At 28.5% G+C, this 27040-nt stretch overlaps 1 protein-coding gene across 3 annotated transcripts in view; it reads right to left on the reverse strand.

The window, feature by feature from the left end:
* Positions 1-27040, reverse strand: part of LOC132941428 (G-protein coupled receptor dmsr-1-like) — a 164696-nt gene that overhangs the window by 15293 nt on the left and 122363 nt on the right. The window lies entirely within an intron of this gene.

Raw genomic sequence — 27040 nt, forward strand, 5'->3', positions numbered from 1 at the left:
GCCGGGATTAGCAATCGGAAACCGCTGCGCTCGTCCGACGACGCGCAGTCACGTTCGGTATAGTCGGTCGGATAAAACACCCTTTTCGTCGCCGTGTGTGTCGCGAGGAGTGTGGATGATGACGTGGTACAGTTTTTAGTTGGCGCCGAAACCGTCGAATTCTTTTTCGACTTAACCCCATACTTATGTATTATATATTTATAATACGTGATGTTGTTGTATGGTGCGCACGACGGCAGACTATGATAATATATATGTTGTACGTAGGTATATAATATGGTATGACGCGTGCGCGTCCCCTTGTGTATAGAACCTTCGAACGGAACAACCGCAAAAACTCTTACCGTAGAATATTATATTTTATGATGCGTGTGGGTTGTTAATTATCGTATACACGGTGAAAAAGATTACGACTCCAAGTAGAAAATTCGCCACAATGGTGTCGTTTAGACACTGTCTAGGTATGCGAACATGTCCATATTATTATTATTATTACTATTATACTAAAATACTTATCTAAAACCCGGCGATGACGTACATTAGACTTCGTCTTGGTATAAGTAGTGTGGGGAGGTAGGGTTTTAATAAAATCACGTATATTTATATTTATTTTATAATCGATTAAAACAATACAATATAATGAGTATTCAGTATTGAGTATAATATGGTTATGAAAAAATATATATATCAAATATCTATGTACAAAACAAGATGCATAGGTATTGTATATATCATATCCCGTGTTTCAAGTTTGTACAAACGACAACATATTGCGCTATGTCAAAATTATCTTTTTAAATTTTAATATTATTTGTTCTTTATAATATAATATTATTTATACATATCACATCAATTCTATCTTCGTAGTTGGTCAATTGTCAATAACCACAGTAAAAAATGTATTTGAAAACATAAAAATTCAAAATACAAAATTCTGACACAGTATCAGATTTAAGACACATAATATAGGCACTTACGTTTTATTTTTGAGGGTTAAAGAGAGTGTTTTTACAAAAAAATCGGCACGAACGCGCACTTAGCTCCTTCTCTAAATTACGTGCTTGGACGAATAAAAGCTGAAATTAAACTATTTACACAGACAACAATCAAAACTCATATTGGGATATAGAATTTGAGAAATATAAAAATCATAAGAGCTCATCGCCCAGTATCGCTTCAAAGTTCTAAGCCACGGCTGGAATAGAGCTTCACAACAATGTCAACATTAATACAAAATAGGTACGTACACCTACATAATTAAAAACTGTGGTTTGCCCGTAGAGATTAAAAATTAAAAGTCATGCAAATATCATCATAGACGAAACCATAAAATTATGAACGTATAGATAATAAAATAAAAACGAAAGCTCTGGAGGGTGATTTCTGCTATCGTCCTCCATTCCCAAAGACGTGATCGAAAGCAGGAGTTGTCGTCGTCGTCCCTAGAGCTGTAATCCAGCTTACTTATATTATAATATATGACCAATCATTATAGTTTTTCGATGGCATCGAATAGGTATAGACATATTATACTATATTGCACAAATCGCACGCGTAAATAAAGCACTGGTTCGAGGTGAGTATTATAAGCACCAGACGATTCAAAGTTGACGGTTAATAGTATACTATATGCGTTATTGCGTATAATAGTATATTCACTGAACTGTATACTATCTGTACAGAGTTCAGTGAGTTTATAATGCGTTATTGTGGTTTGGTGGTTTGGGCGGAACAGGAGATATTTTTTCGTTTGAAAATTTAAAAAAGAGCACAATATAAATAAAAATAAATACATCTGCAGCAAACATATAGCAGAAATTAGGTGAAATACGGTGAGTCGAAACACGTCGTCCGAACGCGTAAGTTGTGATATCTTCAATACTCGGTAGGTACCTATAACAGTAAATAAATATGGAACCACTGTACTATATCTGTCACACGAACAATGACGGTGTCTCTATTTCGACGGATGAAAAATACCGATTAAACGGCAGCATAAATTCAGTGTTGTGATTTATCTAGATCATATTTTTATGTGATGAGATTTTCAATTTTATTTTTGTATACAATTTTTTTTGTGGGTCAGATGGGTCAGATTTTTCTAAGGTATATATATACGCTTATTTATTTTATTTTATGCTTTAGTTATTTTGTGTATGTTTATTACTTGTGTTTTACCGTAGTTATTTTGTAGTAGGTATATTGTTCATTCTCTGAAAACACCAATGGGCATAATCGTAAAAAAAAACACATGAGTTTATGAGGGTAAAAATTTAAACTTATAGGTATAATGTATGTTTATATTATTATATTTATAGCAGAAATGCTATTTTACACATGCAAGTCTTAAATTATGCGAGTACCGGTTTTTTATCTATATAAAATTTGTTATCTTTTATCTATTATTTAGAGGACAATTTTTAAGTATTATCTTTGTACAACATTGAGCATACACAATATGAAAATATCTGCATTCTGCCAGGCTTCGGTCATAATTATTATTTTAACAAGTGTACAGACGAGGATAATAATATGGTTCTATACGAAATATAACAATGGTGTTTCGACAAAGAAATATTGACAAAATACAATCTTGATGGATCCACACTTTTATTTTTCAATTCTTACGGAAACTTTATTCATCTGTTTTTCCTGAATCATAAAATGTAATCTTAAGACAGCGAGTTTTACAATACAAAACTCATCGTTGGCTAAATATTGTTTTTTTATCTTCTTATGTAAAAAGCAAAACGCAGTAAGAAATAGTCTCATCACAAACCTTATGGGTGTATTATACAACTAAGAATATATTTATTTTTTCCAGTGATTGGACGTTGAATAAAATATATTTATAGTAATGTTTAATAATATATATAGTCAGTTTACATTTTACACTGTTAGTTATTACTTATTAGCGTTAGATCACGTTAGGAAATGACAGATCAAAGAATGGAGTACATTTTTTTTAGTCGAATATTATTTTTAATACATCATCTGTTTAATAGTGATTGTTCAAAAGAATCCTGTATGGCAGCTAAATGATATTATAAAAATTTCAGAAAGGTACAAAATTATCTGTAGAATTTTTTTAATTACAATAAGTTTAATATAATTATTATATAATACTATCCAACAACTTTAAGAGAATACTGTTAAATACAGTATCTCAGAAATTGTAAGCTATAGAAATTCGTATTTGATGAAATCTAAAAATCTAAAATAATATTAATGCAAAATCTCATTTCAAATTTTGATTTGGTCACATGCTTTTTCTCGTCTTTACATAAAACGGATAATAAAAGCTCCGTCTGGAATTTCAGATTTCGATTTTAATTAACAGGACTTTTTTTAAAAGTTTTAATAATGAATTATAAAAAAAGAATACACAATGGAAGCTATAAAAAGATTCCATCTATTCACACCATTATCAGACTTGGTAATTAAGTCTCATACTTGACATTTAAATTATTCATTACTTTTTACATATATTATATTATGCATTTTGTTCAGTTTTATATTTTAATTTTTTATTGATGAGCCAAAATAGGTAGGTATTATTATGCTGGGATCAGATTTTTTTTCAAATTGAATAAATAAATAAATATAATATGAAAAATGTATTATTTATAGTTACATTATGATTATAATTTATAATTTGTACTCAAATTTCAATGTGAGTGTAATTATTTGACAGTTTAAATTTATGTATTTTACGATATTACTATATAATTGTTATTTAAAATTAATTGTTATTATGGTATGGAATTATGGAAACCAACGTTCAAGACCAATATACGACCTTTTTACAAAAACACGGAAATGTACCTAAAGGAAATAGAACACTGAATTAGATGATATAGAATAATTATTATTATACCCACTGCATAATACGGCGATGAATCAAATAACCAGAATAATAGCAATCATGTAAAAACATTTTGTCATTAAACTCAAAGATAACAGAAATTACGTTACCTATATAGTCAATAAATAATATACATTTTATCTGTTTAAATCTTTATTTACATCGTTATTCATTGTATTAAGTTCAGAGTTATACCATAAAACCATGTAAATTATAATGGTGTGTGTGTGTGCGCCATAATTCATTAGATGCCTGACGTTGCTTACATTTAGGTGACTTTGTGTGGATTATGTACGTTGAACGTCAATAGAAAAAGGTGAAGCATTTTGCTTACCAATCAAAAGAGATATGATTCCATCGACAACACAGTATGGATTTATTTATAGAAACAGCGAATAAACAATTGTGACGTTTGTTAGCGTGCAAATTTTGGAGTATGAAGCATTTTGCACATTTCAAAAATCATACTCTATAATATCCGAAGCATAGGAATAACTTTCCTAAACTATTTTTAGTAACAAATTTACATTCCTTGACTGAGAAATTCAAATGTGATATGGTCCGGGTGGTATTTCTCTCACATATTATATAACTTTCCATGCATTTTTAAAAAAAGTGTATTTTAATCAGTTCTTAAGTTTATATTATAAAAAGTCTAGAACTTATATGACCACACCGTGTCAGCCAATCCATACAATTAGGTAACTTGGTTAGTTACCGATATCAATATTAGTTAATCGATTAAACCTATTTATTGTTTTATTATTTTAAATATACCTAATGGAGTAATGTATTTGTAATTATTATGGTTTATTATCATCGATTCAAAAAAATATTTATGCAGTAACAATCGATAAACATGAAATATTTCAATGTCCAACTCACCATGATTATTAATATCGGAAAAAGAAGATACTAAGAGCAAAATAAAATACGTAAATAATTTAATTTAAAATAAATAATAACTGTAATAGGTATTTAATTATATATCAGTTATATTTACTATGAAAATTATCGCATTACATATTATAAAAATATTGTCTTATTATTAACTATAGATACAATTTATTATCGTCCAGCCCTATATACAATTTTATAGTACTATACAACATTTTCTCTCATAACGTATAGAAACCTGGAAAAATATGTAACACTCATCACAAGAGTATATTTTTCCTAACTACGCTACGTTCAATAAAGTAAATAAAATAGTTCATACCTAGTTAAAAAAAAAAAGGTATTTACATACTTATAAATGTCTGTTATAACAAAAACGGTTATGTCAGCACCGTCGGGTAAAGGTCTCATTTTATAAGATTACGCCCAATATTTTTGGGTGTCATAAGATCCGAACCTTTACCACCCTAAAATAAATCTTTGAATATCTTCCGAATCTCTTAGTTACACAATATCTACGATCGAAATCCCGATGTCACATTAAGGGTAGGTAATAGGTATGATTTACGTAAATTGGACAAGATTTGACATTGGCCGGCTTACGGTATCTATATGTTAAATGTCAACACGAGTCTAGGGAGAGAATGGACAGTTCAGAAAAAAATAATTTAGAATAGGTATGAGAAATCTAGCATAAAATGTTTGAATTTCTAAGTAAGTTTATGAGTGAAGATAAATAAATAAATTGTTTGCAAGGAAATAAATATATTCAAAACTAATAATCGGTTAAATTGTAGTTATTCAATATCCCAAGTATATAAAAGTTATTATTAGCAATGCCGTTATTGTAATTTCAAATAATCATTAACGCTCAATAGTACTTATATAAAATTGATAAAATAATTCATGTTAAAATTTCTAATCTAAATATTTTCTTCTTTATAACTGGCTTACTTTTAATTATAAACTGTTCAATTTTTAATTTAAAGTTTTATTTTCTCATATAGGTACACCCAAAAACTTTTAAACAAGTACTGCAGTAGAATGTACCGAATTGAATATTTATGCAAATTAATTCTGTCAATCTTCAAAGAATTATTAGTCTTAGGGTCTAGGGATGTCAAATCGCATTAGAGTATAGTAATTCCGCATTTCAATTGAAAATCAAAAGTTTCTCTTTTTTTTTTGGTTTTAACTTACTCGACCAGTCCAATCGTATTCAAAATGTTCAAAAAATTTAATTTAAAATCGACTTTATATTATTTTGTTAAAAGTTTGTTATTTAAAATGTATTAGAAAAATTGAATAACATTTTCTAGATATGTATGTATGATAAATGCATTTACTATTATAGTATTTAAAGCAACTATTCAGGATTTTAGACTTGTTCAAAAAATCTGTATTTTTTACTTTTCATTACATTGGTATTGAAAGTAACAATATGAATTTTTATGAATGTAATTTGTTCGAATAAAAAGTAATGCAAATATAATTTTTTCGAAAAGTTTGACAAACCGTTAACTGCCACCGCTGCTTGAGTTATATAAAAAGGTTGAGTATAAATTAATTATTAAAAAAAAAATCGTTGCAAATTAGTATTAAATGTTGATAAAACGTGTTAAAATAAATGAAGCATAACGTGAGTTACGGACATTTAAATAAATAAAATAAAATAAAATATTGAAATGTACCTACATATTATCAATTTTTGATCAGTAGAATTAGTTGTGTGTTTTTAGTTTTAACATTAGAGTAAATTGATCTGTTATCAAATGTAAAGGGAAGTATCTATATAATATTATATAGGTAATCTCATAAAATTTTATTGATATTTTGAGCTATAACTATGTTATACACAATTCAATTTTAAAATGATCACAACTCACTTAAAAATTTAAATACGAATAAAAATCTATAGTCCTGTTAATTATATTTAGATCAATTCACCTAAATATTAAAGCTTACAACACAGCATTGGTTTACTGAACCAAATGTTGCCATATTATTCTTTGTTCGTTTGTGGGACGGATACAATACAGGCGGAGGAAGTGTTCCTCCATAACTTGGAATATAGCACAATATTATTGCGTTTAATGGACCTTAGTTGATATTTTAAGAGGACACCACCCATTCATGTTTTGAATCCACCTCACAGACGTACGATATTTGAATTCAGTAGAACCAATTTTGAGTTGTTATCTTAAACATTAAAGGGAACTTACCAATTTATCATAAAACGTAAAAGGTAAGAATATTAGTTTCATTTTTAAAACTTAATTTTTCGTTTTTCTACTATAGTTTCTTGACAACTTTGCATGCTTACTCATGGGCATGTGCAGGGTTTTTGAATGTGTATATTATAATAATATAATATAATATATACATTATAATACATTTTATCTACAATTAATAATTATAAATTTAATTTATGTAGAGTTTCACACCGTGTGCACTACTATTTATTATATAGGTAGGTAATTGCTATACCTATAATTTATCAAAATAATAAATTAAAAGTAAGACAATAAGAATAAAGGTTTAACTAAACCATCTATAATTTAAATTGTACAATTCCACTCTTAAAAGGATGTCAGTGCATTATTGGTTTTCTCTCTTTGATCCACGCGCAATATAGACAAAACGCATTTGCGCAGAATCATTTTTTCTATGTTTTCAAGTAATCTTAGAGTATAATCACCTATTACAAAAAAGAAAAAGAATAATATTTTTGAAGGAATGTCATATCGATTTTAGATTGTATTGTTATTTGACTTTGTATTTGAGTTTCAAAATAAACAAATAAATGTTGTAAATTTAAATGATGTTTAAATTGTTTTGAAATCATATTTAGAGAAATCGATATGACATTCCCTCAAAAATATTATTCTCTATCTTTTTTGTAATGAGTGACTTTACTCTAAGATTACTTAAAAACATGGAAAAAACGATTCTGCGCAAATGCGTTTTGTCTATGTTGCGCGTGGGCCAGAGAGTGAAAACCAATAGTGCGCTGACATCCTCTTAAGTTTTCTGTCCCACTTTTTATTTTAAAAAATATTGCGTGACTATAACAGTGTTGTGCAACTTTTTCCAACAACAATTTTTGAACAAATTATATTTTTAACACTTTATTCGAAACTTTTTGTGCACGATATCGTCATTAAGGTACTTACAACTAATTTCAGGCTACTAATTAATATCATTTTAATATCAGTACTCAGTAGTATTACCATATTAAATAAGTACATTTGGTTTATTTGTACATTTAAGCAACTATAGATTTGTATACTGACTATTATTGTGCGAATAGCCATTATGTTGCTCCAGGAAATGGTCACAAATGAATGGCTCATTTATGGTCTGTAAAACATTTCTATCAAACAGCATCAGACTTTTAATCGTGATTATTGCTTTCTTCTTTGACATCATAATAGTACTTTCTTCCTTAACTTCATAATATTGGTCAACTCTCTTCTAATCGAACAACTACTAAATAAAATAACTCTTAAATTATTCGAAAGCACTATATAGTACTATACACGAATTGAGTTAAATTATTATTATTCATAATATTCGTTAGCAAATTAAAGCATTATATAGGTCAGAATTAATTATACGCTCACATGCCCTAAGCCTCGATTTTTTGGGACACGCTGTATACGAATTTTCTTAAACGAAAAACGTCTCGCGATAATTACTACGCGGGGATACGATGGCCACCATCAATGGTGATAAATTACTTCTATAAAGGTAGTACAAAAGCAGTCTACCAAAATCTGGGCCGTTGACCGCCGTCCGAAATTTTGCGTATATATCACAGCGAGTTTTTCGCGCACGACGACACCTTTTATATCCGAACGACAAATGAGAATATTCCGCCGAGCATATGCCGTGCTATTGACCTATAATATAACTGTAAGTTGGTGTGTCACAGAACTGCAGGACAATATATAATATTATTATATACTGCGAGCGTATGCCCTTTTGCAGTTTCGAACTGTAATAAAAAAATCAACCGTTTATTAGAATCAAAAATAGTAATAACCTATAACCAAATTTTATTTGAATTACTTTTGTCGCTTTTGTCGTTTCGAACAGTAACGATCAATTCAAAAACAATGAAAATGACCAGCACTAGCTAATACGACTTTTCTGCATTTACCATTAAATGATTACAAAACTGTGAGGGTCCCCTTGGGTGTTGTCCTCCCGCTCACTCAACCCACCCCACCTTTACCCCCTCACTCTCCTATAATAGACGGCGCGCGGCGTCTCCGGTGTGGGCGGAGTCCAGGTTTCAGTGCGTCATACCATTATTTTATACGATTCGCCACATTGCCACAAATGCGAATCGTATTGGGATCAGAATTCATAGATGACTGTGTTCGACATATTTTATTTTGTTTTTCCTATTATTATTATAATTTATTCAATTTTATTTTATACCGTAGTGACAAAATCATGACGCGTGCGTGTATAATGTATATTTTATATTAAAATGTGATGCACTTGAAATTATGCACATTGTACAAATGCACGCATACAGACGGATCAAAAGTACAACATAAAAAACGACAGTGACATTTGGTCGTCAAGTTTATTCCGTGCGAGTTCCCGCGGTCTAAAAGGGACTTCGCGTTCAGTCCACCCTACACAATTATAGACGTAGGTATACAAATAATTATACAGCATCAGTAATATCATAGAACAATAATAATCGTAATATCTAGGTGTATCGATGCGCATCAGCCTCATACGTGGCGTAGGTAAATACCGAACGTTTTGCATCGCTGTCCAGCTGTTGCGTAATTTAGAGGCATATATTTCGTCAAACAAATGTATTTCATTGACAATTAACGATGGATCGACAGTTACAATACATCGCTATGATCAAAACATTTGCAAACAAGCTATACCGTTTGATCTGTTAAAAATAAAGCAAAATGTCGGCATACGTGACTATAATGCTAGTTTTGCACGTGGTCATTTTGGAGTAACCATGGTGGGGGGAGAGGTAAAAGCATAATTTATGTGGACATGTGGTATAACATTTTTTAATGGGGGTTATAGCAGCCTATAATCGTCAAATAATGTTTCGGATAAACAACATATTATTATATTTTAAAAATGTGTCCTAAAAATCTTTTCTCACTCCGGTAGACAAATTATACTAAAAGAAAATGTCTATTTATAAATTATAATTACTAAGCTTAACTTATTTTTATTTTCAAATGTACCCCCACGTAAATTTATATGAGCTGCAGGGAGTAGATTTGATTGTGTATTTCATAAAAGATAAAATTAAACTATACATTTTTATTTACAATTTTTTTAATTTATTTGATTGATAAAAATAACTCGCTGAGGAACATTTTTTCACCAGTTATAATTTTCAAAGGAAATTTTGAACAAAAATAAATATTATAATTTGTTTAAAAAAAAACCAGTACAGTAAACACTCGATTAACCGTCACAGTCGGAACCAGGACTATGACGATTAATCGAATAGACGGTTAACAGACATTTTTGTTTATATTGTTATAAAGGTAGATTTTAATATTAAGTTGAAACGATAACTTTTTTGAGAACATTTATTAAGAACATTTTTTCAGTCAATAATATTAGCTAAATCCCTTTCATGTTGAAGCAACGATAGATCTGAAAATCTATCTTCGGTCATCGAATTTCCCATGCACGTTTTTAATTGTCGCATTACTGAAAAGTGAAAAGGATCGTTCACATGAAGCAAAACTTACATTCCTACCTATAGTAAATAGAGCTAGTGTGCTACTTATATACCTAGTATCTCAATTAGGTACCTATATAAATTAGATAAAACTTTTTTTTTAATTAAATCATATACAAAATAACATCTATGTCAAGATCAACTTTACCAATACAATTTTTCTTTATCAACTTTTCAACCTTAATGAATATAATACATATAAATAAGAATGGTTCTTATCAATAGGTACATAAACCATTTTAAAACAAAAAAGTGGTATTATAATTTTAAAGTAACCAACAAAAAAAAAAAAATTTATTTATTTGTATAATTAACTTCATACAGTTCAATAAAAAGTACCTATATAGATACTTAAAACATTCTTACTTATGTGTATATTGTATAATACTATAATGTATATACAAAAATAATGTAATTCCGAGTTCTGACCGATATAGTTTAAACACAATTTATTATCGTTGTTTAAATAATGTACGGAAATAAAACTACTCACCTATTAATTCTTATTTGTTATAGGTAGCCAGGTAGGTACATAAAGTAAAATAATTTTCATGTATTCACAGTTAGATGCACTTTGCATATGGTATAGAGTATAAAAGATAACCATCCATTATAATAATGCATAAAAGATGGAATTTTCTATACAATAATGGTTTACAAATATGAAAGAAATTCGTTATAATCATCAATACTCATATACTAATCTTCTATATTATTATAAATATGTTTGGCTTTTTTTTTGATTTTTTTTTCTAATGTAATTGTTTGGTATAAAGATGAATAATTTTAAAGTTTAAAAAATGTTTTGTTAAGTAGTTATATTGGCAATTTTTTTTATTGGGTGTAGTAACAAAGAGATGTCCGCTAATAATCGCTGCATGCAGTGCACACTACAATTTATATTGGGCCGTTCGTCGTCGACACGGTTTTTATATTAATAGACGGTGTATAGTAGCGTTTGCATTTATTGTAATATTCGCACAACTATAAGCCTATAAGTTATAAGTTATAACAATATGTTTGCACGGCTTAACTAAAACTTAAATTTTAAATAAGAATTGAAAATACCGTGTAGTTTTATAAAAACGTTGCTTTAAAATAGTCGATATTAATTGCACCTATTATTTATTTATTTTCTTGAAATTTGTATGCGAACTTAAGCTAATATAAAATAATTCCGTGATATAATGTATAAATAACTCAATAATTATAGTTATAAAATATACCAAGGGTAAATTATTTAATTATAGTTTTATATTATTTAGTATTATTTATTTATATTATTTATCATACATGGTCCTTATACCTTTTATAGCCCCCTTAGCCTCCCCTCTATTCTGTTAATGACTAAGTGGACTTCAGCTCCCCCAAATGTTTAAACCTAATGTTCTTTGATTTTATTTTGTAATTTTACTTGGATATCTGACATAGTAAGTTATGTCATTATGTCAAATACAATCAATCTAATATTGATAATACTAGCACCTTGGAAACAGTATGTCAAGTGTCGATTAATAATATGCTGATGTGGTCACGATTTTATAACGTAGAATAATATGATGTTATGGTGGCATGTATTCTGTGTATCGTAGGTAGATAAAATTTTGTTTTTCCCTAAATAATTTCAGCTGAAAACGGGTTTCATTATATGTAGCATAAATCTTTGAAAACTTAAAAAGTTAGAATGTAGGATTATTATGATGTTATTGTTACACAGCATTTAGTTTACTCGGGAGTTTACGGTTTTGTCTAATAATTAATTATTTTTGTCTTAACATCAGTGCAAATGCTTAAATGAAACTTAAAATAATGTTTCGCACTAAAGACCTGCTCAAAAAACAACCTACTATAACTCTAAGGGATGTAGTATACATTTTTAAGAAATCTTATTAAAATATAGTGTTATTGGAACTCTAATTTGTGAAGAAACTAACTTGACAGTGACAATTATTATTTTAATTTCTACGCAATTTGGTCATCATATTTTCCTCGTTTTGTTCTTTAGTGTCTATATCGCAATATACATTTTACTATTTTAGATTCGATTACAAACTGTTTCATGAGTTCGTTTCGTAAAACAGATTACAGAGCATCTACATAAAACCCAATTTGGCCAACTGGCAACTACCTACAATCAAATACAAGTTTGACCCTAATCAGTAATCGCACAGCGTCATGTTAAACGCTTACTAATAAAAAACTAATATTTTCAAATAAAATATACTCCATAACCTTTTTTTTTGTAAATTAATTTAACACATTTTAAAACATAACTAACTACAACAATGTAAATATTTAAAAATTTTATGGAAATTATCTTTAAAGGAGTTATTGTTGCAGAATAATTTTTGTTACATCGAATTGACTCGTGATATTTTTAAAATGTGGATTTCTAATGCTTGTATATTATTTTTCTCACGACATATTTTATTTAGGCTTTTTAAATTATATCATATATTAAATCTAACGATCTTAGGCATAAACCTAATTTCTTAATAAATAACTGTATTCAAATCTTAGTTTTATAATAGCAAAAACAGATATGAATATGAAATATATTTTCAATTTAATGATGTATCTATAATCAAATAAATAATGTAAATAAATGATTCGAAAATAAAGTCATAAATATTTCCGTGTATTATAATATTATATGGCCTACAATAATATGGTCATGCAATAATGGGATTTGGGACGCTAAGTATATACTGTACCTATTTATTATTATGTATAAAACAACCTTAAAATATATTTATTATATTTGAAAGTAAATTGTACGATAGTATACTTGTGTTTAAGGTCAAACTACGCAAGTAAAAATGATTATTGAAGTTATACTTTTTTAAAAAGGCCTTAAACATTCAACATTCTTAAGAAACAAATTTTAGTGTAACGATACCTATCGGTATAAAGCGATCGTTCAAGAAAATACATCTGTATGGTGTATCGACTAGTATCGGGCTCAGACTTACTGTGAACACAAGATATATAGGTATAAAATAACTAGATAATATTGTTTAACGGATTGTATAGTTTAATTATTTACACAATAATAAAAAAAAAATATTTATGAAATATACACAATATATAATATGCATATGTATAAATGCGTAATAGCTATGAAATCTAAAAGGGTCATGGTTCAAAATAATGCATATATTTTCCAGATAATCCTAATACTACGCGGGTTAAAGTAGCAACCCTAGCATACGGAGCGCAGCCTGTGGCCGTTTAATCGTGCGACTCATTTCGGGGTGTTTTTTCATGCGGGCGGCCGTACGAGTTTGGTCTCTCTCACGGACTAAGATAATATAATGGACTGGAAACGATAAGGTCGGCGGGGATCGAGGTACGGCCACGAAAAGGTGTCAGTTAGCTGATAAGAATACTTTTCTTGAAGTTTTCAGCGCTACCGGTGGTTTTATTTGGCTACACAATTTGTATCTTAGTTCGTGTTAAATGCAGAGGGCGCTGTGAACTCCAGGAACACATAGCGACCCCACGTACTTCGCCTCTTGTACCTACATTCGTGGCCGCGATAGGCTGTTCGTTTCCAGTCCATTATATCTTAGTCCGTGGTCTCTCTTCATGAATAATATATTTTGATATTATTATCATGAACTAAGATAGTAACTATCTTAATTCATGATTATTATACACATTTACCGTATACCGTATACCGAGTACCATGTGTATATACCGCATACCGCGTATAATGTCCGTAGGTACCCGGCGACCCGTACGCATTTATATTATTATCACGTGAATTATTATGTGTAAACCGCATAGATAGTATGTAATATGTATAGCGGTATACGTAATACAAGCGTAAGGTAGGTCATATGGTTTGTTAAACGAGTAGGCAATAATATATTTAGAACCATCGTCGTATTATTATTATTACTATTATAATAATTTATGATGTATCATAGATGGTCACCGTATGTTCGTATAATATATAATATTAGTAGGTATATAATATAATAAAAATATTTTATTTTTTAACAAAATAACAGAAATTGCCTTGTATTTGCATTTTTTTCTTTTTTTCTTCCTGACAAAGTCATCTAACTTTTTGATTACATTTTTTTTTAGCAGCTGTTCAATTGATAATACATTAAGTTATTTATAAAGAATTGTATTCGTATTCAATAGAACAATATTGACATATTTGCGATTAATTTTGTTATTTGTATGGAATAATAATAGTCAGTCCATTCATTTCGCAGCAGTGAAGAATTTGTCGGATGTTAAGATACAGTCCGAGACCGAAATTATGATTCAAGTGTTTGACGATATCCGGGAAAATCGCCCAAAATGGTTGGAAGACTGTGATTTCATCAGTTTGCAGCTGCACAGACGATATAAATCGTTGCCTAACATGGCATTGCAGTCAAATTCCGCTGGTGAGGCTCCTCAGATCTGTTGGCAGTCCACAACCAATTTAATGATCCAAGTATTCAGCGACCTCCGAGTGAATCGCACGACAGCTGTGGAAAGTAACGATTTCAAGAATTTGCTGGCGCAAAGACGATGTAATTCTATATGCCCAATATGGCATTCCAGACAAATTCCGCAGGCGATGCAGTCTGCGTCGCATCCACGGAAATTAACGTTTTGACGAATTCACCATCTGCCAAATCGACTAATAGAACAGTAATGACATCCGTCGCCACAGAAGTTAGTGACATTGAGACGCTGTTATTCGATTCGTTAACTTTTTCACCGGTTCAGCCGGTAGATACCAACGCGCAGCAGTTAAGTTTGATACAGAACATGTCAACACAGTTAATTGGTGATGCCGAGTTGAAAACAAAACTCGACAAAACCGCCGGAAACACGACTACACGAGACTGCTAGTTTACAGGATATGGTAACGGTCGCGGAGATGCTGTAGGAACGGACCCGACAGTAACCGCGGTCAGTCCTAGACGTCGCTCATCACTGTGGAGCCGAACGAAGAGATTCACTCGGCGAATGTTTTGGCGCCATCGACATAGACCGTTAAGTATAGAGTTTGTAACGTTTTTTAAGGAGTGTTTGGGCACCGGATTTTAAACGTTGTTGCAGCAGGCTTTGAAAGTTAACAGAATTTGCCCCATCCCATCAAAACTTTATATTACGCCTGTGTAATACGCCACCGTGCGCGTTTGTCCCGAGTTCGTTCCACGCTTAAGTGTCCGTCTAAACGCTGTTTGTGTTTGCCGGACAATCCGACCATATCCGCTAGCCATTGTTTGCGTTCGCCCGTCCGACGTTTTTTGTCTCCTTGTTTGCAGCCGTTGTCAAGTTGCAGATTTTCCGCACGTGTTTCGTGTACCGTGCCTGCACCGTCGGCTCTTCATCGTGTTCTGTGCCACATCACGGTCGTGTAGGTTTCCCCTAGTCATAGGCGCTCTGTACTAACTTTGCTTTTGCGCAGCGCTAATATAACCGACCGGACAGTATTGTCCCGTTTGTGCCATAGATCCTCTGTGCAAATAGTCAATGTTCGGCAGTAGCCACAGATCTTATAATATAAATATCTGTGGCAGCATCGGATACTGCTGTCCTCCGCTACCTCCTTTTGATCGCCTAAGATAAGCTGCAGTCACTGTGGTCAGAATTCTACCACTGAACCAAAAGATATGTTTATGTAAAAAATGATACCTATAAATTATAAATATGGCTATACTGCCGTAGTATAATGCAGATTTATACACTAATAAACATGTTTGTTAATATGTTATTTATGGTTTTTATTTTATACTAGCTGATCCCGTGCACTTCGTTACCCGGCAATCAATAATTATTACCAATATTATAATAGCTTCAAAACCCATGGCTACCATTTACAAACAAAAATTTCCATCGTAAATCTCAAAATTCCTGTTTGAGCACCTCCCGGGGTTGGTCTTCTCCCTTTTTAAATTAGCCTATCTTCTGCCCAAAGCTGGTCCAATATCTATTTATATATATATAAAAATATCTGATCCCGTACACTTCATTGCCCATTAAAAATGCCAACTCTATATGAATAATATGTTTTACACATTACCATGGCAACCATTTATGTACAAAAAATTCCATCGAAAATCTGAAAATAATATATAAATGGTTACCATTGTAACATGGACAGACATGCAGACAGACATACATTCATTAATATATTTATTATAAAGTATAATATTAAGAAACGCGTCAACACGCTGGTGTAAAATGAATTCATTATGCGGCTTTTGGAATCTGTGTATATAGATATTATTATATTATATTTTAATTTAAACTATATTAATTGTTAATCTATATAGAAATATTATAATTATGTATATTTTAGACTGTATGACTGTACCACACTATATATTTAAAATGAAATTGGAGTTATATTCCGTTATATAAAGATTATTAACATTATTATATTGTATATTGCCTTTTTGGACTTTTGGTTTGTTTTAACTGGTGTATAAATTTCACGAGAAACCTTGTATTAAATTCTCAAGATTTTTGACCAATGAACAAAAAATGTCATCAAAAAAGTAATCGAAAACAACCCAAAATACTGTGATTTTATACTAAGAACATTGTGTAATAGTGCTCTTCGTGGATTTGGTTGCTCCAAATTGTTTAATAATTTTCTCTTGAATGTTCTATTTTAGAATATTATGGTTTTGTCATTTAGAATCCTTGTCAATCTTGATCAGTGGCGCTCATTCAGCTTTTATTGTTATTAGTATGATGTACATTATATAATAATAGTAGCTAATAAATACGTATATTATGCTGTATGTACTAGCAATGAGCCTATATAGTGATAGTGCGTAATATATTATCAATAAAATAAAAATGTTTTTAATGGGTTTAATTCGAGAGTATACTTGATAAGTATATAATAATTATTATTATATAATATGACAGTTGGATATTAAATATTAATTTTAACGTAAGACACTAATTATTTCATAAGTCAATTAAGTGGTGATGGCTGGTTTTTCTAGTAAAAATTGACTCACCGATTTTTCCTTGACTTATTAGTTGTTAAGAATATCGAACACCCTTCAATTCAAACGAGGAGAGAAGTTTATTCCAATATTAAATAATAGTTTTAGATTTTAAATTGAATAAGAAAATTATAAGACCTAAAGTTATAGATAATTTATACAAAGAAGTGTTGGGACTTGAGGCTTATGTACTATATATATATATAGCTATGTGCTTTTTTATATATAAATAAAAACTTTGAAAGTGATAAAATCAAAAGTATTACTTTAGTAACAACGCAGTTGTTAGTTTTATAAAACGATCAAAAAGAACAATTAGGTCAAATAAAATTTAAAAATTGTATTATATAAACTTCAAGAAGCTGACAATTGATCTTATTAATGATTAAACTTTGTATATATAAAAAAGATAAAACATTCTTAGCTATAAGCTACAATTTTAAGAATTAATAACGGAAATATATTTTTATATAAATAAAAACAGTCAACTGTAAGACGAAGAATCAGTCTTACTGCATATAAGAAAAAAAACATTTCTTGATTTGTTCTACACAAATAAGAATAATAATCATTAATTCAAAATATTTAATGAAAAATATGTTGTATTGAAAATATGAGTTACAAGATTTCAGCTATACAATCGTAAAGTTAGAACTTGTATTCAAAACAAAATCTTTGTTTAAAAGTCCCATTTTAATTTTTAAAATTTTTTTTTTTAGTTTATAATTTTTACTATAACATACTATATAGTGTCATTCCAGTATCTAGTTAATAGTTATATTAATATATTTCACAATTTAGACATCACTTTTATGATCAATGTGGATGGAAGGTAAATGTAGAATAGATATCAACATCATAGAATTATAAAGTTAAATTTACTTTTTTATAAAATTACAATACATATTACTATCCAAATTAAAGGCTATCAAACGATTTAGAATATTATACCTTTTTGGCTAAATGATTGTGAACACTTAAAATTCACACAGAACTAACAGCTTACACAATAAACGAATTCGATTGAGATCAAATTGATGTGCAAATGTTGCTATATCATTTAATTGGCTATCCAACGTTTCAACTAGTTGAATTTAAACTAAACATTTAAATGTAATGAAAAAAAAAAATATAGAACATCTATCTATATTGTTTAAATAAGTTATAATAAATGTATATATATATATTAATAATATGTAAATAAAATGTGTGATACAATTTTTCACAATCATAGACCATAGGTTAATATTTCACATAAATTATAATCTTATAAAAAATTTAGCTATAAAAAAATGGTTTCATCAATAAGAAGTTGTAAATTGTAATAATTAATAAGTTACCTTTAGTTTTATATAAATTCCCGAGTAGTGTTAGCCAATATATTCTAAATATTTTAATAAATTATCTGAATGTTTTGTCACGCAATTTATTTATTTCAAATGTTTTTACTATTTTTGCCTTTTTATTTTTTCAGTGACTCAGTAGATAAAAATTGTTTACTCTGTCAAAAAGCTTGGGAGTGTAATACAATTTTCCACATAAGTTCTTGCAAGAGTAAATTAAAAAAAAAATTGAGCGTAAATTCACAATAATTTTTTATGAGCATCTTTAACAATAAAAAAAATATCTCCGACAGTCAAATTACATTTTTATGAGCGTTTCAAGTTCAAAGTTTTATAACATATTTATTATTTTATTCAAATTCTTATGGAATGATTTTCTTATTTTGTTGTAATTCAAAAAGACCAAAACGAATAAATAAACGAATAATTTACACCAAAATACAAAATGTTTATTTTATCAATTTTTTTCTATAAATGTCAATAACATTTTCTTAGTTGGGTAAAAAAGCTTGAAAATTCAACACGAGACTCATCACATATTGTTACAATATCAGTTTAAAAATATTGAAAATACATTTATGTTTTTTTTCATTTTTTTATACCTAAGCATTTTAAGTTTAAATGTTGACAACATTTATCATATTGAAAATTTTACAAATTATTTTTTAGTTAAAAATGTATACCATATGCAATTTTAATAGTTGAGGATTGAACATTTAAAACAAGGATCATCTATACGTTAGTAGTTCATTTTGTAACCAGAAAATATATAAACATATATTAACACATTTTTTTTCATATATACTCTGTTCAAGATAAGAAACGCACATTAACATTTTAAAATGCAATTTTTCCGACATAAATTAATTTAATCTACTGTACTACTATAGCCACTTATGCCTAATAGTATGATAACTTTCTTTAATACAAATATCATAAAATATATACCTACTTAATAATATTATACGCTAATCGCTCAGAATCGTTTTTCGTATACAATTATATATCATTGAATTCAAATTTAACACATCCATTACAATGACTCTGTAGATAATATTAGTTCAACATAAGATCTAGTTTGGAAGTTACGGCAGTATATAAAAAATATACATACAAGTAGGTACCTATATTATAATCAATGATTAAAACTGATAATCTGATTAATATTATTTATTATAATTAATTGATTTTAGTAAATATGTGAAGAACTGAAGTGGTACCTACACTGAAATTGGAAAATGCAACCCATTGTTTAATAAAAGCCGCTTTACACACTAATACAATTTCATAATAATACTTAATTAAAACTAGTTATTGAAAATTTAAGTAGATATTTTTAGATTTTCTTGTAGGTACTTGGCACTAAGTAAGCAGCTTATGTCACACGGACCGTTTTCTTTTCTTTTCTTTGAGTATTATAAACGAATCATCACTACTCCATGGCTCCATAACTCTTTATATGATATTATCCCATCCAATTTTGTATTCATTATAATGTAATAAAAGGCTGCTGGCTTATTAGTTAAAGCGTTGAAGCATCTACTATTATTATAATACATATTAAAAAACTGTGAAATTGTAAAATGTTATAATTTTTGATATAAAAGGTCCTTGTAATATTTATAATAAAAATAATAAAAAAACTGATATAAATGTACATTATTATATTTGTAATAAAATTAAAACAATGTTTCTATCGTGATAAAATGTAATGTTACTCATTTAAATTCTGTTCTAGCCTTATTTACCTCGTAAAAATTAAGCTTAAAATGTTTTGTGTTTTAGTTTTTTTTTTTTTTCTTAATTGGAATAAATTACGTGCACGGGAGATTATCATTATTCTTTTTAGGGAAATATATTTGCGTACGACAAAATTAACAACATGTTATTATGGTTTTATGCAATACATGTAATAAATTTAAAAAAAAATTATCCCAAATTATATTATATTTAGTATTTAGTTTGAAATTGTGTACATTATATCAGTTATAATTACGTCATATTAGGTGGTAGGTATACCTCTTGTTGTCAAGTGAAGAGTTGAAAATTAATTTTAACTTTTGAAATAAATCTTTTTGTTAAGTTTCGAGCCTTTGTTATAATATGCCAACATAATTTTTGATATTAATGAAAACGTAAAATATAATAGGTACCTACATAAACTTTTTTTTCCGAAAAAGGTTAGGTTAGGATTGAGACAAAAAATATTGATATTTTTAACTATTTCAACTAAAACAGTGCATATTTCGACAGCTTTGAGAAGTCATTATTATAATATACGTATATATATTATATAGTGCCTAGTGCTTAGTCCTTACTTAAAAAAATATAATATAATGTGTTAGTGGAGACAACATCCTTTGACCTATTCATGTCCATGCATACATTCATGCATTTGTTCTACGTAATACCACTAAGTATACTATATTACAATAGGTAGTCTTCTATCTATATTCAATTTTATACGCAATTAAAATGTGTAATATTTCTAGCAACATTTTCGTTAGAAACATTTGATGGTTATACTACAATTATTTATTGTATTTTTTTTTTTTTTTTTGCTTGAAACCCTTTAAGATTTGACGCCAACATAATTAGCCTGATTCACACTGACACGGCACGCCATGGCCCGACAAGATATAATATTACTGAATACTGATCATAATATGTGAACTCAAATCGAGAAAAATGTTTTGTCGGTTCGGACGGTGTCAGCTCTTGTCGGTCTGCCCACTATCGAACCAGATTACGACGGTGATTACAATTTTGGGACCTTGTGAAAAAATAGTTTTTTTATGCCATTTTTACTTACCTATTTTTTAAAATAATCTATACTAAATGATATATATTAAAGAAAATCATAAAAATAATATTAAAGTATAAATTATGAAACCTAACAAAATAAAGTGCTTCCTAGCTTGACAGTTCATTATTTCTTCAAAACATTAATATAATCGTAATACCTAACAATAAATAAAACTAAAAAAATATGAGGGTATACTTCAAATTTAAAAAAAAAAAACTTAAATGTATTCTTCTGTAGTTGATTGAAAATAGTTCCTAGACAAAGAAGAAATAGCAGTGGCAGATGTATACAATTGACGTACATTTTCCGTAGAAGTTTCGATGTTTGGAAAGTTGGTGTATGGTTGAACTGATGGAGGTTGCAGGTGGTTGATGTATAAAAGACAAAAGTATTCAAATATGTTTGTTGTTGTGTACACTTTAATTATTCCAATTTTAATTCTGAGAATGTTGAAAAACTTTGGTCTTGGCAAAAAATTTCAAATACAGCGAAAACCGTTTCACTGTTGAACAAATAGATAAATAATATTGATCCAAAGCATTTAATTTTTTATCTCCTTCTCTCGATTTGTTGTCTTTGTTGTCTAAAATAAACTTCATAAGTATAATAGCTGATGCGTTTCCAGGTATCTAATTTTACCAGGTACCTACCTTTTTTAAAGTTTTTGACATATTTGTGGTGATGTAGTGGCAGTTGTTTTTGTTATATCAATGACCCAATATCCTACTTTTAATGTTACCCATATTTATAAATTCTAACTATTTGTATATCAAACGTTGACATAACTATAGACGTGTAATAATGACATATCGTTAGGTAATTTTACCATGCCGGATACATACATGTTTGAGAAATCGAGAACATTTACGTTAGAGTGTGCATCGCTTTAATTTGTGACTATTGTTATCTGTACTTAGTATTTTGGCTTGGATAAGTTATTATTAACAAGTTTGTACCTATAAGTAGTTTTAATTGGGAATCGGATACTCCAAAATATACGTTATATACGATAAGGTACAAGTTTTTCAACATTAGGTAAAACAGCTATTTGAGTTAGTTTTAGAATTGGGTCTTCTAAATTATCTAGTGTTATAAATTGTAATGATTTAATAGCTTTTATGATTTTGGCAACCATAGTTAAATATGACAAATTCCTAAAATAATTTAAAATACTTAAAATACAATCACAAAATATAAACAAAATTATGAAAACTTAAATAATGGTAGGTATACCTACTAATACCTACCCATTAGTATTCATACTACTGTTATCAATCATAGTTATTAAATTCCTTATTATGTAATCTAATTTAAAAGCTTACAAAGTTTCGAACAGTGATCTTCTTATATTCTTACACATTATTATAATGTGACTATATTTGTCTTAGAAATATTTTCAGAAATCTAAAATTCTAATATACATATTTTACACATATTGGATATGAATATACTGGAATGGTATTGTACCTAAATAACATAATATATACGAAGTTCCTGGATTCGGTTTAAGGTGGCCAACATTATTATTATTTATTTATTCTTATTTTTAACTATTATTTACCTGCCATAAATACTTTATCTTGACTTATATCCATCTTCTCGTGAGAGCGAAAATAAATTCAAATATCTAATATAGTAGTGAAACTTTGGTCCTTGATTTTATACGTGGACTAGGAGAATACAGCGGCTACATGCTACATCTATCGGTCACTATATACGGTTGGCGTTATCGGGCCATTAGTTTTAATTTACGTCCAGTGGCCCACAATATCTTTTTTTTCGTAGTGCGGAAAATATTGTGTAAACCTAACACACTTCTAAATATCCGACCGACCCGAAATAAAATATATATTGCCACAATAATACCCACTAAATAATCGTTGATTGTTATAGTATCAATTATTATTATATATATATCTACGTGTAAACTGTAGAGGTATATCTATTGTACTTTTTATTGATGGGTTAAGTCGAGGTTTTAATTGGTGTATTTTAATATTTTATGTATAGTACATATTGTAATCCTTTATTTAATTACCAAAACTTAATAAATTACCATATATATAAAAACAACCACTGATCGCCCTGCAGTTCGGTACTTTGATATATATTATATATTGATTTTTCACACAACGATAGGCCAACATATTAATTTATTATACGAGAATAATCAAATTTTTTTTCTCCTGTAGTGAATCGCTGTATCAGGTTAAATTTAAGTCACTTCAATAATTGGTTCAAAACATTTAGTAATCTACGTGATAACATTTTATGTTCCTACACGTAGAATTTTATATGATTTAAATCGACTCTATAAAAAAAATATACCTAACACAAAAGCAAAATACGTATTTTATCAACTGTGCTTTAACCAGTTCTAAATTTTGTTGAACTATAATTTTTTGTAAACGGGTTTTCAAATATGTTGTGGTTGGGTTTAAATATTATGTTGAATGATTATATAAATTAAAAATTAAATTTTTTTATACAACTACGTACTTTATAGGCTGCTTTTCGCCAAAATAATGGTGACGAAGTGTAAAAAACAAATTGTTTTTCTCTCGGATAATTAAACAGTTTATCTTTATAATTAACACACGTTATCTAAAAACCAATTAGATGGTATAAAGAACGTAAAATAGTTTATCTTTTTTTTTCGTACTGAAAGTTTCTCATTCAATCAAAATGTCGAGTGCATATCTTTTGTGGCTTAGGAGTTTAAAAACGGCATGGCCCGCTTAAACAGATAATGAAGATAAAGAAAAAATGGTCTCCACTGATTTTAGTAAAATAATTTTATAAACCATCCGTTGGTTTTATTTCCGTTATCTGATAAACCGATTATGTCGTTCTGTTTTTATATTTTAAAACCAAACGATGGCACTTGAGCACTTGAACAGATGGCCAATTAGGGTGGTACCTACGGTAATTTCCTTGGACATAATGTTTAAAATATGACGGTTCACAAACAAAAGTCAAGAATCAGCATTCATTTTCAAAACAGATTTCTTTCTGGATGAAAAAAAAATTAACTATGTAAAATAATATACACCATTATTTCAATAGAATAAATAAAATCATGGGTATTTTTGGTCAATAGTACTTTATTGTCCGCGATTTTTTTTCATTTTATCGGTTAAATAAATATGAAAATGTTTATATAGGATGATAATACATCAATCTCAAAGCCTCAATATTGTACTATGGAAAGTTGAAATTATTCAATGTCTATATTTTACTTTAAGAGAATTTGCTGGCACTCAAAATTCATGAAGAATTTTTAATTTGGTTTTAAAAACGACTGCATAATGTTATCATTTTTATTATTTGCATAGTTTTATTAATCGTTAGTAAAATACTCTGTAGTCTGTACTAATCTATAGTATTATAAGGCGTATTTTTAACGAATAAAAATAAAATGTGAATTCGTTTTTTAGCCCTCTACATTTATATTTTATATATAATATTTTAAACTATTAAGATGGAGAGCTGAAATGTATTAATTGTATTTTTTTCTGAATAATTCTCTTAAAAGTAAACTATCACTTTATTGAGAAATATACATATCGGATAATATTTAAGACAATATTATTCATGTTACCTTTAGTTTAGTAATCCTTATTTTTGTTACTGAACTTACTAACCTATATAGTCCGCATACACTTATGTCAACTTTTAATTTTAAATAGACCTACATTACTATAAATCTGAAACAGAATAATTTTCTAAAAATATTGATGTACAACCAGGGCCTGATTTAGGCATTTTGTGGCCTTAGGCAAAATAAAAAACGTCACCCCTTGGCAACAGTAGCGTTTATAGCCCCGCCTTCCTCAAACGAGTTGTTTATAACAAAATAATAATTTACATCAATTTAGTATTAACTTATACATTTTCACAAACATAATTATAATGTTATTCATTTTCATCTCTACAGGCTACAGATTTCTTGTACCTATTATTTATTAATTAATATATATATATTTACTATTGATATTGAAAACAAAATTAAACATTTCTTTTTTTTTATTATTTATTAATTGTAATAAACAATACATTTTTATATTTATAATAGAAATAATTAATAAGTTATTTTATAAAATTACTTTTCTTGCTTTTTTTAAAGCAAATTCATTTATTATGTCATCGAAGTTTAAAGAAGACGTAAGATCGCTTTCTATTGATAGTAAACCTAAGTTATAAATTCTTTCTTATTAAAAATAGACTTTTATTTATTTTCATTTACATTTTACACTGATAAGGATTAATTATTTATTTTTTTTGAAATATTATATGTTTCTCATATTTATTTTATACGGTGAAAGTAGTACTCTAAAAAAAATAAAAAATGTTCATAAAAATCTGAGGCCCTCTAAAAACGGAGGCCATAGGCAGTTGCCTATCCTGCCTTATGGTAAATACGGCCCTGTGTACAACTGTATAAGTATACATATCAAATATTGAACGGACAGTGTTTTATTTATAAGCGTTTAATGTTAATATAAAATGAGCAGGTAGTTAAAATAATCACACTTTTGTTTTTAAGTACCAATTATATATATATAGGTAGGTACGTATAAAATTCACGTGGACGTGAACTGGTTACCGGAGTGTTATAATTTTAACTCGAGAAATAGCTAGATTCTTCTTTCCGTCTATTTTAAGTATAACCGATTCTGCCATATTAGTTCTATCCACGATCAAAATATAGTGGATTTGGGTAACGATCAATTTTTGTATTCCTTCTACACCGTTGACGAGTTACTGAAGATTTTATATTTTCTCATGAGAAATGAATATATTATACAAACTATAATATATTATAATATAATACGAGTACATCTAAATAGAATATTTATCTACGTCATTTACATTTTTTGTTTATTTATTTATCTTTATATACATAATACACGTTACATCACTATAATGTTTTCAACGATTTTGCATTTATTTTTTAGTCAGTGCTACCGACACTACCAACTAAAGTGAAAAAAACCATTAATAATACGAATAAAAATAATACAGTATTTTATAACATAACATTTTATATTTTCATATTATACATTAATTGCCGTATAATACATGTAAAATAACCGTTATAAAATATGTAAAATCAAAATTACTTTTTGATTTATTGAGATTAAAATATACCGTGTTTTTGTTTGATTACAATATTTGAAAACAATATGTTTTAATTGTTCTACATTATATACGGAATTTCCGATATAATTTTTGACAAAATTCAAATAGGTGCTATATATTATGTTTAAGAAATCATGATTTATTTTTTTTTATACTTATAATGATTGTATATATATATTACAGTAAAACGCCTCACAACCATCCATAAAATATTTATAATTACAATGTGTGCACCGTGAAATAAACGCAATATTTAGTAAGTTT

Source organism: Metopolophium dirhodum, chromosome 3 (assembly GCF_019925205.1).
Source record: "Metopolophium dirhodum isolate CAU chromosome 3, ASM1992520v1, whole genome shotgun sequence".
NCBI lineage: Eukaryota > Metazoa > Arthropoda > Insecta > Hemiptera > Aphididae > Metopolophium > Metopolophium dirhodum.